The sequence below is a fragment of the Engystomops pustulosus genome, chromosome 10 (assembly GCF_040894005.1).
Source record: "Engystomops pustulosus chromosome 10, aEngPut4.maternal, whole genome shotgun sequence".
NCBI classification, from domain to species: Eukaryota; Metazoa; Chordata; class Amphibia; order Anura; family Leptodactylidae; genus Engystomops; species Engystomops pustulosus.
The window spans coordinates 40,211,858-40,224,585 of NC_092420.1; the positions used below are offsets into that span (position 1 = coordinate 40,211,858).

Consider the following 12,728-nt stretch of genomic DNA (forward strand, 5'->3'; position numbering starts at 1 on the left):
GTGGGTTTTTCAAAGAATAGAGTCTTATACTGAAAGATTATTCGCAGCCGTGCAAGATACACCATTGAATAAGATATTTGCAAGTGTCTCAAGATTTCTTTACTCCAATAATTGATGCTCTTGTTTCCTGCAGAGAAATCCAGAAAAAGTGAAATGGTAGTATTTCGATAGGAAAAATAGTTCCATGCCTCGTGGAGGCTTGCCATATGGAATTTCTGTCTCTGCTACACATGAGAAGCACGCCTGTGGGGGGTCTCATGGGGACTTGATGCACCCTCTCCACTGCATATGCTGGTGTAAATGCAACCACTGGTAAAGTGCCCCAAAACAATTCTCAAACAATACTGTACTGCCCGCTCTGGCAGTCCCAAAATACATACATTATTTCGGCATGGACAATTTTCCAAATCATCCATCTTTTGTGTCCAGAGGTCAGCAGGCTTTTTTAGGGCTCTCAATTGCACTGGCATGGGGGTTTAAAGAAGTCCTCCATTTGAGAGTTGCGTGCCTCGTTTTAAGAGATCCTATTCCTCAGAGCCTGCATGTTATGGCGCAGTAAACCAACATCCACCCTAATTTCTTCCATCTTTGTGGTAAGAGAGGCAGTAGAAGATTGTATAGCTGCCAGCAGCTGCGCTTCTTTCAACGTGGGCTCTATGTCCTCTTGAGTGTTATCAGAAGCAGGCCCTTAGGGGGAAGGAGAACATGGTGGTGCAGTGGAAGCACCGGCATCATCTTAGATATTCTTCCAGGCAAATTCTCAGAGCTTTGCTGCAGCAGCGGTACTCTTCAGGATAATGGTATGAAAGCTGCGGTGGTGCAGAGCTCTGCTACATTCGTCCGCTGCTGGCTTGCCACTCTCAAATATAAAAACTCTTCTTATCCCTTGTCAAAAAAATCCACTTATTTCAGAGAATGACATGCCGGAGATACGTCTAGACAAAAAAAAAAACCCCCAATGCCCGATTTGTGACATCTAATAAAGATAGGGGGGGGGGGGGGGATTTATCGTTAGGTAGGATTTTGGCAGTTGTCTATGTGTTAGACTGGCAGGTTTCCACCAGTCTGATTTATAGTCCGGTGTATGTGCAGTGTGTGCTCTATGCGAATAGACTGCACCAGTCGCACGCATGTTTAACATCTGCTCAATTTCTGCATTTTTGCACAGAAAATTCACAGTACCCAAAATTGAGCAAAAATGTAAAAATTTAGCAAGTTTGTGTCTCAAACTTGCTAAATTTTAACGTTTTTGCTCAATTTTGAACGTAAAGAGAGGCAGGAAAAAGGCAATTGAAAATCAAATTTAAACCCGGAGGTAAAAATCCCACAGAGACCAGACTGCGGTTTGTAAACCACCAACATGCAGGCAGCTGAGTGTAATTGGCAGCATAAATGCATTAAATTATGCAGGAGAGACAGTCAGTCCCAAATATTGGATTACAAGGATTGTAAACCAACCAAGCTCTGGCAGGATCTGCTCTTCTTTAACCCGCAGCAGACCGCGTGAGCTCCCTCTCAGCGCTCCCTTTCTGAGTTCCCACTCAGCACTTCCATTTTTGGTCTGACGAAGGGGTCTCCCCGAAACGCGTTACTTTTGGATATCACTGCTACCAATAAAAATTGTGTTAATCACTACACTTGGAGATTTCTGATCGGTTACTAGCGCACTCTCCCGGCCCTCTCCATTTTTCTATTTTTGTATTATTAACCCCTTCCCGACATTTGACGTAATAGTACTGCATGGCGGGAGGTGCGTTCCCGCAAAATGCAGTATTATAACGTCAAGCTTCTGGCGCCGGCTCCTGAACGGAGCCAGCGCCAGAAGCTGCGGGTGTCGGCTATATATTATAGCCGACACCTGCCTCTAACACCCGCGGCATGTCAGAGGCATTTAAATCTAAGGTGAATCGGACCCCCCCGCGGCGCTTACCGGGGGGGTCTGCTGCTCCGATCGCAGCCCCGGGACTGCCGGTCCCCCTGGCTGCGAGATCTTCATCCGGAAGCCGGGTCCGTGCCTCCTGGCAGGACCCGGCTGTATGACACTGGGCATGCGCAGCATGCTCAGTGTCTTACATTACACAGTGCAATACATCTGTATTGCACTGTGTAACCTGTAAAATAGCTTAAACAAGTGATCAGAAGATCACTTGTTCAAGCTTAGATGTCATTAACTGTAAAAAAAAAAAGTTAAAACAATAAAGGTTTTTTAAAATAAAAAATAATAAAAGTGAAAGTCCCCCCAAACACCAGATTTCCATGTACACAAGTAATAAAGTATAAAAAACACTAAATCACAAATAACCCCACTTATTTGGTATCGCCGCGTCCGTAACAATCTGTACAATAAATCCTAATCATAATTGGACCCTCTAGGTGAACGTGGTAAAAAAAAAAAAAAAAAAAAAACTTGCCAAAAATTAAAACTTTTTATCAAATTGCTTTACAAAAAATGTTCTAAAAAGTGATCCGAAAAAAAAAATAATACCACTGAAAAGAACAACTTGTCACACAAAAAATAAGCTCACAACCAGCTCTGTCAAGCAAAAAATACTATAGTTATGCTGCTATAAAAATGGCAATACTAAAACAAATGCAATTTTTTCTATTCTAGTTTTCCTTCAATAAAATTGGACAAATATAAATAAAACTGTATAAATGAGGTATCACCGTAATCGTAGTGATCCGTAGAATGAAGATAAAATATTATTGTTATGCTACAGTGAACACCCCCCCAAAAAAATGCTAAAAATCCAAAACAGGAATTGATGATTTTATTTTCCTCCACACGAAAAAAAGTTAATAAAATTGCTTCGATAAGCTGAACACCCTCTAAAATTTTTACAGTGCATCTAGTCTCGCAAAAAATAACCCCTTATTTGTCTAAATTGCTTAAAAAATAAAGATTGTATAGCCTATTCTCAACGCGCGTTGTAATAGAACAGTGCGGCGGGTAGTGACTTGCCAACACAGTTCAGACACATTGATCGGGGCAAGATGGCAGCTGATCCTGAAAGCCATCCATCCTGCCCCATGGAACAGAAGGGTTACGTCCCCCCGCATCCCCCCCCCAGTTCATGATCGGTGCTATTGGCTCATCAAAGCAGACCAGCCAATAGCAGCGACTTTTCTTATGACAGTAATACCGGTCACTATGTCTGTAGACACGGTGATCGGGGCAGGGTGGAGGCTGTTCCTGACAGCCACCAATTGTGCCTTGTGGTTCAGAGGGGTTTTGTTGCCCCCCTCTGTCTATGTTTGCTGCTATTGGCTGGTCGATTTGGTCCTGCCAAAAGCAGCAATATTCATCACAATGGACATCGCTAGGGTGAATAAGAGCAACACTTGGCGATAATTTCCCTACGAAAAACGAAGATATGGTACAAAAGCGCTGACCGTGCACATTGTACAGATTATGCTGTACAACTCTTACGAGCTGTTCCAATGTGCAGGTCCTGCCATATCATTTCTCCGTTTTCAAGAGGAAGATATTAGGAAACTAATATTGGGAGAAGAAGGACAGGGGCCCCAGTACCTCTGGTTTAGATGTTCCTGTGTTTTGCCAGGGCAGCATTTTCCCGGTGAATTCTGCTGCTTCTAAAGGTAGGACTCAATAAAGAGTCTGTTCCAAAAGAGGAGTTAGGATGGACACTACATACTACTAAGAGACCTTGTCCAAGTGTGACAAAAGTTTAGTTGGTCCCCTGGTATATTCCACCTCCTTATACGCAACACATTCACAATTCACGCCCAACCTGTTGTGAATTCAGTAAAATGAATAATTGTAACAACTGTTAGGTCCCGTTGCTCCCTATACCCCTCCATTATTTCATAAGGGGCGCCACATAACGGGCACTGAACTTTCCAGAAATAATTGCAATTTCCATCTTGGACTCCATTGCACATCGTATTTGGAAACCACCTATATGTTCAAAATGCTCATTTCACCACGTGTATTACACTACACCACATATTACACATTGCTATATTCCCCAAGGGGTGTACATTCAACAATTAGGGTCACTTTTCGGGTTTTTCTCTGTTTTGGTACCACTATGGCTCTCCAAATGTATCCTGACACATGTGAAGTATTTCTGTCAAATTTGGCCTCTAAAAGACAAACATCCCTCTTTTCCTCTACTGTGCGCCCATAAAGCATTTTATATGCACATGTGGGGTACTTCTACACTCGTGAGAAATAGTTTTACACCTTTTTCGGGGTTATTTAATATATTATCCCTTGTGGCTTACAAAGTGACATTTTATAGGAAAATTTTCACCTTTTTAATGTTTAGGGCCTAATTGGATCATTCACCTGTAGGGGCAAATACATATATTACACATTGCAAAATTCTCTAAGGGGTGTGCGTTCAAAAATTAGGGTCACTTTTCGGATTCTTATCTGTTTTATACCACTAAGGTTCTCCAAATGCATGTCAAACATTTCTTTCAAATTTGGCTTCTAAAAGGCAAACCTCCCCCTTTCCTTTTACTGTGCGCCCATACAACATTTTATATACACATGTGAGGTACTTCTACACTCGAGAGAAATAGGTTTACACATTTTGCGGGGTTATTACATTTTTTTTATCCCTTGTGGCTATAAAAAATTAGGGGTACAATGACCTTTATAAGAAAATGTTCACCTTTGTCCTATATAAGCCCTAATTAAATCAAACACCTTTATGGACAAATACTCATATTACACCTTGCTAAATTCTCTAAGGCGTATGCTTTCCAAAATGGTGACACTTGTTGGGGTTCCCCTGTTTTGGTACCGCTACGGCTCTCTAAATGCATCCTGACACATATAAAGGATGTTTGTCAAATTTGGCTTCTAAAAGGCCAACGCCCCTCTTTCCCTTCTGAGCTTCACTGCGTACCCATACAACATTTTATTTGCATGTGTGGGGCAATTTTATACTCGGGAGAAATGCTAGTACACATTTTTTGGGGTTGTTTTATCTTAAATGCCTTATGGGATACAAAAATTAGCCGTAAAAGTGACTTTTTTGGGAAAATGTTTTTCTTTTTCCTTTTAGGGACCTAATTGAAGCAAACACTTGTAGAGGAAAATACACATATTACACCTTGCTAAATTCTCCAAAGGGTGCACTTTCCAAAATGGTGACATTTGTTGGGGTTCCCCTCTGTTTTGGTACCACTAGGGCTCTCCAAATGCATCCTGACACTTGTAAAGGATGATTGTCAAATCTGGCTTCTAAAAGGCCAAAGCCCCTCTTTCCCTTCTGAGCTCTACTGTGTACCCATACAACACTTTATATGCAAAAGTGGTGCAGTTCTGTGCTTAGGAGAAATAGTTTTACACATTTATGGGGTTGTTTCATCTTTTACCCCTTATGGCTTACAAAAATTTGGGGTAAAAGTGACTTTTTTGAGAGCATTTTCACCTTTTTCCCTTTTGGGGCCTAATTGAATCAAACACCTGTTGGGGCAACAATACAAATTACACCTTGCTAAACTCTCCAAGGGGTGTACTTTCCAGAATGGTGTCTCTTGTTGGGGCTTTCCTCTGTTTTGGTACCACTATGGCTCTCCAAATGCATCCTGACACATGAAAACTTTTTCAGCCATATTTGCCCCTCCAAAAACGAAACAACGCTCTTTCCATTCCAAGTGCCCTCCTGTGCCCGTACAGCAGGCTACAGGGACAAAATGGGTATTGGCATACTCAGGAGGAATTGCCCTAAACATTGTAAAATGCATTTTCCTTTTTAACCCATTGTGAAGGTGCAAATTTTAGTGTTCAATGAATCTATTGTAAGATAAAATTACATTTCTGTAATTTCACTTTCATTTATCTTTAACCCTCATGAAACGCTCATAGGGTTAACAAAATTCCCAAAGGTTGTTTTGAATATTTTGAGGGGTGTAGTTTCTAAAATGGTGTCATTTGTGGGGGTTTCCTGTCATGTAGGCCTTATAAAGTCACTTCTAACTAAATTGACCCTCTAAAAGTAGGTTTTGATGATTTTCGTGAAAATCTGAAAAATTGCACCTAAAGTTATAAGCCTCCTAGCATCCTAAAAAAAGGAAAAGATGTTTGAAAAATGTTGCCAAGTTAAAGCAGACATATGGAAAATGTTAGTTATCAAGTTATTTTAGTGCTATGACCAACTTTCCAAAAAGTAGAAAATTTTTAATTTGGAAAACATTGTTTTTTTCAAAATTTTTGGCAAATTTCCATTTATTTCATAAATAAATACTAAATATATTGATTAAATTTCTCGACCAACATGAAGTACAATGTGTCACAAAAAACAATCTCAAAATCAACTGGATATGTTAAAGCGTTCCAAAGTTATAACCACTTAAATAGACACATGTCAGATTTTTAAAAAATGGGCCGTGTCAGGAAGGTGAAAAGTGGCTTCAGCATTAAGGGGTTAATGAAAATCTACCATTTGATACATTATGAACCAAACATACCTTCAGAATGCTGAACCCTACAGTGATGAACCCTCTGATAAAAACTAGCAGACTCTGCAGGGCCATACACGGTTTGGCGTATTCATGCGGGACTAGTCACCACAGCCCTATGGCGTGGGAGGGGCATTGCGGGGCAGAAGCAGTCCCCTGGAAAGCCCCGAGGTGTGCCCCGAGTCCCCCCCTTCCCCATTTTACAAATCAGCCAGATACAAAAATAAACGCACCAGTCTGCCATTACGGAGCTGGGATAGCCCACTGTTAGGGGGCTATTCCAGCGCAACAATAACAGCCTGCGCTCACCCTACTACCTGACCCACAGCTCTTCATCGGCACCCCTATGGGGGTAAGTACCGGGGTAATAGTATTGGCATTAGTGTGAATTTCCTCCCTCAAAAAGGCGAACATTAAGACCAGCCCTCAGTAATGAGCACCATCAACTAGACAGCACCACTACCATGGTAAACTATGAAGAGTGTCGCTAAGAAAAAAAACACACTATTATTAACACAAAGAATTTTATTGAAACAAACATGCTCTGTAAGCTGCTTAGAGTAGGCATATTATAGCGCAAGCATAACCGCAAGTTTAACCCCTTAAAGCCGAAGCCACTTTTCAACCTCCTGACACGGCCCATTTTTTTTTTTTTTAATCTGACATGTGTCTATTTAAGTTGTTATAACTTTGGAACACATATCCAGTTGATTTTGTCACAGTTTTTTGTGTCACGATACATTGTACTTCATGTTGGTTTGTTGGTTGAGAAATTTAAGCATTATGTTTAGTATTTATGAAATAAATGGAAATTTGGAAAAAATCTATGTTTTCCAAATTAAAAATTTTCTACTTTTTGGAAAGTTGGTCATATCACTAAAATAACTTTATAACTAACATTTTCCATATGTCTGCTTTAACTTGGCATCATTTTTTAAACATCTTTTCCTTTTTTTAGGATGTTAGGAGGCTTATAACTTTAGGTGCAATTTTTCAGATTTTCACGAAAATCATCAAAACCTACTTTTGGAGGGTCAATTTAGTTAGAAGTGATTTTATAAGGCCCACATGTCAGAAAACCCCCACAAATGACACAATTTTAGAAACTACACCCCTCAAAATATTCAAAACACCCTTTGGGAATTTAGTTAACCCTATGAGCGTTTCATGAGGGTGAAAAATAAATTTAAGTGAAATTACAGAAATGTAATTTTATCTTACAATAGATTCATTGAACACTAAAATTTGCACCTTCACAATGGGTTAAAAAGGAAAATGTATTTTACAATGTTTAGTGCAATTCCTCCCGAGTAAGCCATTACCCATTTTGTCACTGTACCCTGCTGTACAGGCACAGGGGGGCACTTGGAAGGGAAAGAGCGTTGTTTCGTTTTTGGAGTGCAAATATAGCTGAAAAAGTTTTCATGTGTCAAGATGCATTTGGACAGCCCTAATGGTACCAAAACAGAGGTGAACCCCGAAATGCACCCTTTGGAAAATTTCGCAAGGTGTAATATGTGTGTGTATTTGCCCCTACAGGTGTTTGCTTCAATTAGGTCCCTAAAAGGAAAAAGGTGAACATTTTTCTATAAAAGGTCATTTTACCCCTAATTTTCTATAGCCACAAGGGATAATAAAATGTAATAGCCCCCCAAAATGTATATAAAATGGTGTGCGCCCCAGTAGAAGGAAAGAGGGATGTTTGCCTTTTAGAGACAAATTTGAAAGAAATGTTTGACATGCATTTGGAGAACCCTAGTGGTATAAAACAGATAAGAATCCGAAAAGTGACCCTAATATTTGAACGCACACTCCTTAGAGAATTTCGCAATGTGTAATATATGTATTTGCCCCTACAGGTGAATGATCCAATTAGGCCCTAAATTTTAAAAAGGTGAAAATTTTCCTATAAAATGTCACTTTTACCCCTAATTTTTGTAAGCCACAAGGGATAATATAGGAAATAACCCCGAAAAAGGTGTAAAACTATTTCTCACGAGTGTAGACATACCCCACATGTGCATATAAAATGCTTTATGGGCGCACAGTAGAGGAAAAGAGGGATGTTTGTCTTTTAGAGGCCAAATTTGACAGAAATCCTTCAATTGTGTCAGGATACATTTGGAGAGCCCTAGTGGTACCAAAACAGAGTAAAACCCGAAAAGTGACCCTAATTGTTGAATGTACACCCCTTGGGGAATTTAGCAATGTGTAATATGTGATGTAGAGCAATACACGCGGTGAAATGAGAATTTGAACATACAGGTGGTTTCCAAATATGATGTGCAATGGAGTCCAAGATGGAAATTGCAATTAATTTCTAGAAAGTTCAGTGCCCATTATGTTGCACCCATTAGGTGTCACTGTAAAAATGTCAGCTCTCTGATTAGGAAGCCATATTTCCTGATGCGAGAAAGACCCAACATGTGATCCTAAATGCTAGCCAGAAAATTCAGCAGGGCTCCGAAATGATAGAGCACTTGGAATGAAAGAAAGAAAGAAAAGAAAAGAAAAAGAAAAAGAAAAAGAAAAAGAAAAAGGAAAAGAAAAAGAAAAAGAAAAAAAAGAAAAAGAAAAAAGAAAAGAAAGAACTTGGAGAATTATTAAGGATTTGCTAACAAATCCAGAGACTTAAAGGGGAAATAGAAAACCCTAAATAAAAAACATAAAACCCACAAGTGCCCCTAGTTTGCAAACTACATCCCGCAATGAAATAATCGAAGGTTATAGGGAGCAACATTACCTAACAGTTGTTACAATTATTCATTTTACCTAAATGAATTCACAACAGGTTGGGCATGAATTGTGAATGTGTTGCGTATAAGGAGGTAGAATATACCAAGGGACCAACTAAACTTTTGTCACTCTGGAGTTGTCGCAGGTCTCTTAGTAGTATATAGTGTCCATCCTAACTCCTCTTTTGGAACAGACTCTATATTGAGTCCTATCTGTCCTGGCAAAACACGGGAACATCTAATCCAGAGGTACTGGGTCCGTCTTGTCCAAATATTAGTTTCCTAATATCTTCCTCTTAAAAAATGGAGAAATTATACGGCAGGACCTGCACATTGGAACAGTTCGTAAGAGTTGTACAGCATCATCTGTACAATGTACATGACCAGCGCTTTTGTACCATATCTTCGTTTTCCGCAGAGAAATTCCGTAGGGAAATTATCGCCAAGTGTTGCTCTTATTCACCCTAGCAATGCCCATTGTGACGAATATTGCTGCTATTGGCTGGACCAAATCGACCAGCCAATAGCGGCAAACATGGACAGAGGGGGGCAGTAAAACCACCCTAGACCGCAAGGCAAAGTTGGTGGCCATCAGGAACAGCTGCCACCCTGCCCCGATCACAGTATCTACAGACATGGTGATCGGTATTACTGACGTCATAAGTAAATTCGCTTCTATTGGCTGGTCTGCATTGATGACCCAATAGCAGCGATCATGAACAGCGGGAGGAGGATGGGGGGGGGGGGGGGATGTAACCCTTCTGGTCCATGGGGCAGGATGGATAGCTGTCAGGAACAGCTGCCATCTTTCCCCGATCACCGTGTATGAAAAGTGTTGGCAAGTCACTACCCACCGCACCATTCTATGACAATGCGCGTCAGGAATAGGCTATACAATCTTTTTTTTTTTTTTTTGGGCAATTTAGACAATTAAGGGCTTATTCTCTGCAAGACGAGATCCACTGTAAAAAAAACTTCATTTTAATGGGTTTTTAACTTATTGAAGCAATTATATTAACTCCTTACATGTGGAGGAAAATAAAATCATCAATTCTTTTTTTTTGGGGGGGGGGGTGTTCACTGTAGCATAACAAATAATATATTATCTTTATTCTACGGATCACTATGATTACGGTGGTACCTCATTTATATAGTTTTATTTATATTTGTCCAATTTGAAAGAAAACTAGAATAGAAAAAAATTGCATTTGTTTTAGTATTGCCATTTTTACAGCGGCATAACTGTTGTAATTTTTATTATTATTTTTACCTCTATTTACATGTAAGCTTGAACTTACACTTGAACTTGATCTTCTGATCACTTGTTCAAGCTCTTATACAGCTTACACTTTAAATGCCCCTAACACGCCGCGGGCATTGCGACCGCGGAGTGTTAGGGGTTAACACCCATGATCGGGGGGCAGGCCGGCCTGGCCGCATACCACCTGGGGGGCCGCATACCACCTGGGGGGCAGGCTGGCTGTATACTGGGGGGGCTGTGACCAATGCATTTCTCACCCTCGACTCGAGTCAATAGGTTTTCCCAGTTTTTGGTGGTAAAATTAGGGGTCTCAGCTTATAATCTGGTATATACAGTATATTTTATCGCCAGCATAAGCGCAGATTTAAAAAAAAAAAAATGCTGAAAATAATTTGGGTGAACACAAGGAAAAAAAACCAAGGGAAGATAGATGCAGTGCAAAGGAGAAAACCAAGCTTGCAGCGGAAAAAAACAGCACCAAAAATATGAGCAAGTTGAAAAAGAAAAAAAAAACCTCACACCAACCCACCCAAAAGAAATTACCGTATATACTCGAGTATAAGCCGACTCGAGTATAAGCCGACCCAAGTATAAACCGAGACCCCTAATTTTGCCACCAAAAACTGGGAAAACCTATTGACTCGAGTATAAGCCGAGGGTGGGAAATGCATTGGTCACAGACCCAGCCAGCCCCCAGTAGTATACAGCCGCCCCAGCCGTGCCCCCAGTAGTATACAGCCGTGCCCCCAGTAGTATACAGCCGTGCCCCCAGTAGTATACAGCCGTGCCCCCAGTAGTATACAGCCGCCCCAGCCGTGCCCCCAGTAGTATACAGCCGCCCCAGCCGTGCCCCCAGTAGTATACAGCCGCCCCAGCCGTGCCCCCAGTAGTATACAGCCGCCCCAGCCGTGCCCCCAGTAGTATACAGCCCTGCCCCCAGTAGTATACAGCCCTGCCCCCAGTAGTATACAGCCCTGCCCCCAGTAGTATACAGCCCTGCCCCCAGTAGTATACAGCCCTGCCCCCAGTAGTATACAGCACTGCCCCCAGTAGTATACAGCACTGCCCCCAGTAGTATACAGCACTGCCCCGATGCGCAGCGCTGCTCCCCCGATGTCATCGCGGCTCCTCTTCTTGCTTCCGCACCGTCTTCTGTCTTCTTTAACATCGCGTTGGGCGCCGCACGAGAGAAGAACAATGGCGGCGCCCAACGCGATGTTAAAGAAGACAGAAGACGGCGCGGAAGCAAGAAGAGGAGCCGGGAAGCCAGAAGAGGAGCCGCAATGACATCAGGGGAGCAGCGCTGCGCATCGGGGCCACCGGAGGGTGAGTAAATAAGTTTTTTTTTTTTTGCCCATTTTTAATTTTTTTTTTTACAGTATTGACTCGTGTATAAGCCGAGGGGAAGTTTTTCAGCACATTTTTTGTGCTGAAAAACTCGGCTTATACACGAGTATATACGGTAAGATAAACCCTGAAGTATCAATGTACCCACATACACCACCTCCTATGTGGTGTAGCTTTGCGATTAAATTTGCGTTCTTTTGAAAAATTCTCAGTTAATAAATATGGTGTTGCATCCTCAAGTAAGATATGCCTCTGTGGTGCATTTTTTCCACCATTACGTGACTTTAAAGTTGCGCTTTGTTATCGATAAAAAGCACTGGAAGTTTGGTCCACTCATCTCTACTGGCCACCCATTTTATTTTTAGGAGTGGGGGATAACACAGATTTTTTTTTCAAGACTGGGGCTCCATTTATACAGACATGCAGAGAGGGTACACATCACATCTCTCTCTGTCACTTATCCCGCTCCGTGTCTCTTATCCCCCTCTGCTTGAAACGTGTCAATGCATTTCAAGCGGAACACCCACCCTTAATCATGACTGCATATAATGGTACCATGCATCATTTCCGGTGCACTGCTGAATATTCACACCTCCCTCTTGAATGCCTGTCCAGTGGCCACAGCATCAATCACACATGGCGGAGGGAAGAGAGGCAGCACTCAATTCTGCATGGAGGGAGCAGTGTAAACTTCCTCCCCTCAGCTTCAGGCAACCCGGTAGTGTCTGACCTCCAGAGCCCCATCGTTATGAGCCCTCTCTGTCAGAAGACAGAAGACTGGTGCAGGACAGGAAGTTCTGGCCTCCACAGTGCACACTCTTCTAAACTGCAAGACTGGTATCAAGGAGCCACTGCTGCCCCTGCAGCCCCCGACGGAGAGGGGAAAACGCCCCGCAGATTTATCTGTTTGGGACTTTTTTCAGGAGTAAAAATACCTTTACATGCGT

General features: G+C 41.7%; 1 protein-coding gene across 1 annotated transcript in view; it reads right to left on the reverse strand.

Annotated features, from left to right (window-relative positions):
* CENPM (centromere protein M) overlaps positions 1 to 12,728 on the reverse strand; it is an 81,994-nt gene that overhangs the window by 19,178 nt on the left and 50,088 nt on the right. The gene's annotated exons all lie outside the window — the stretch shown is intronic.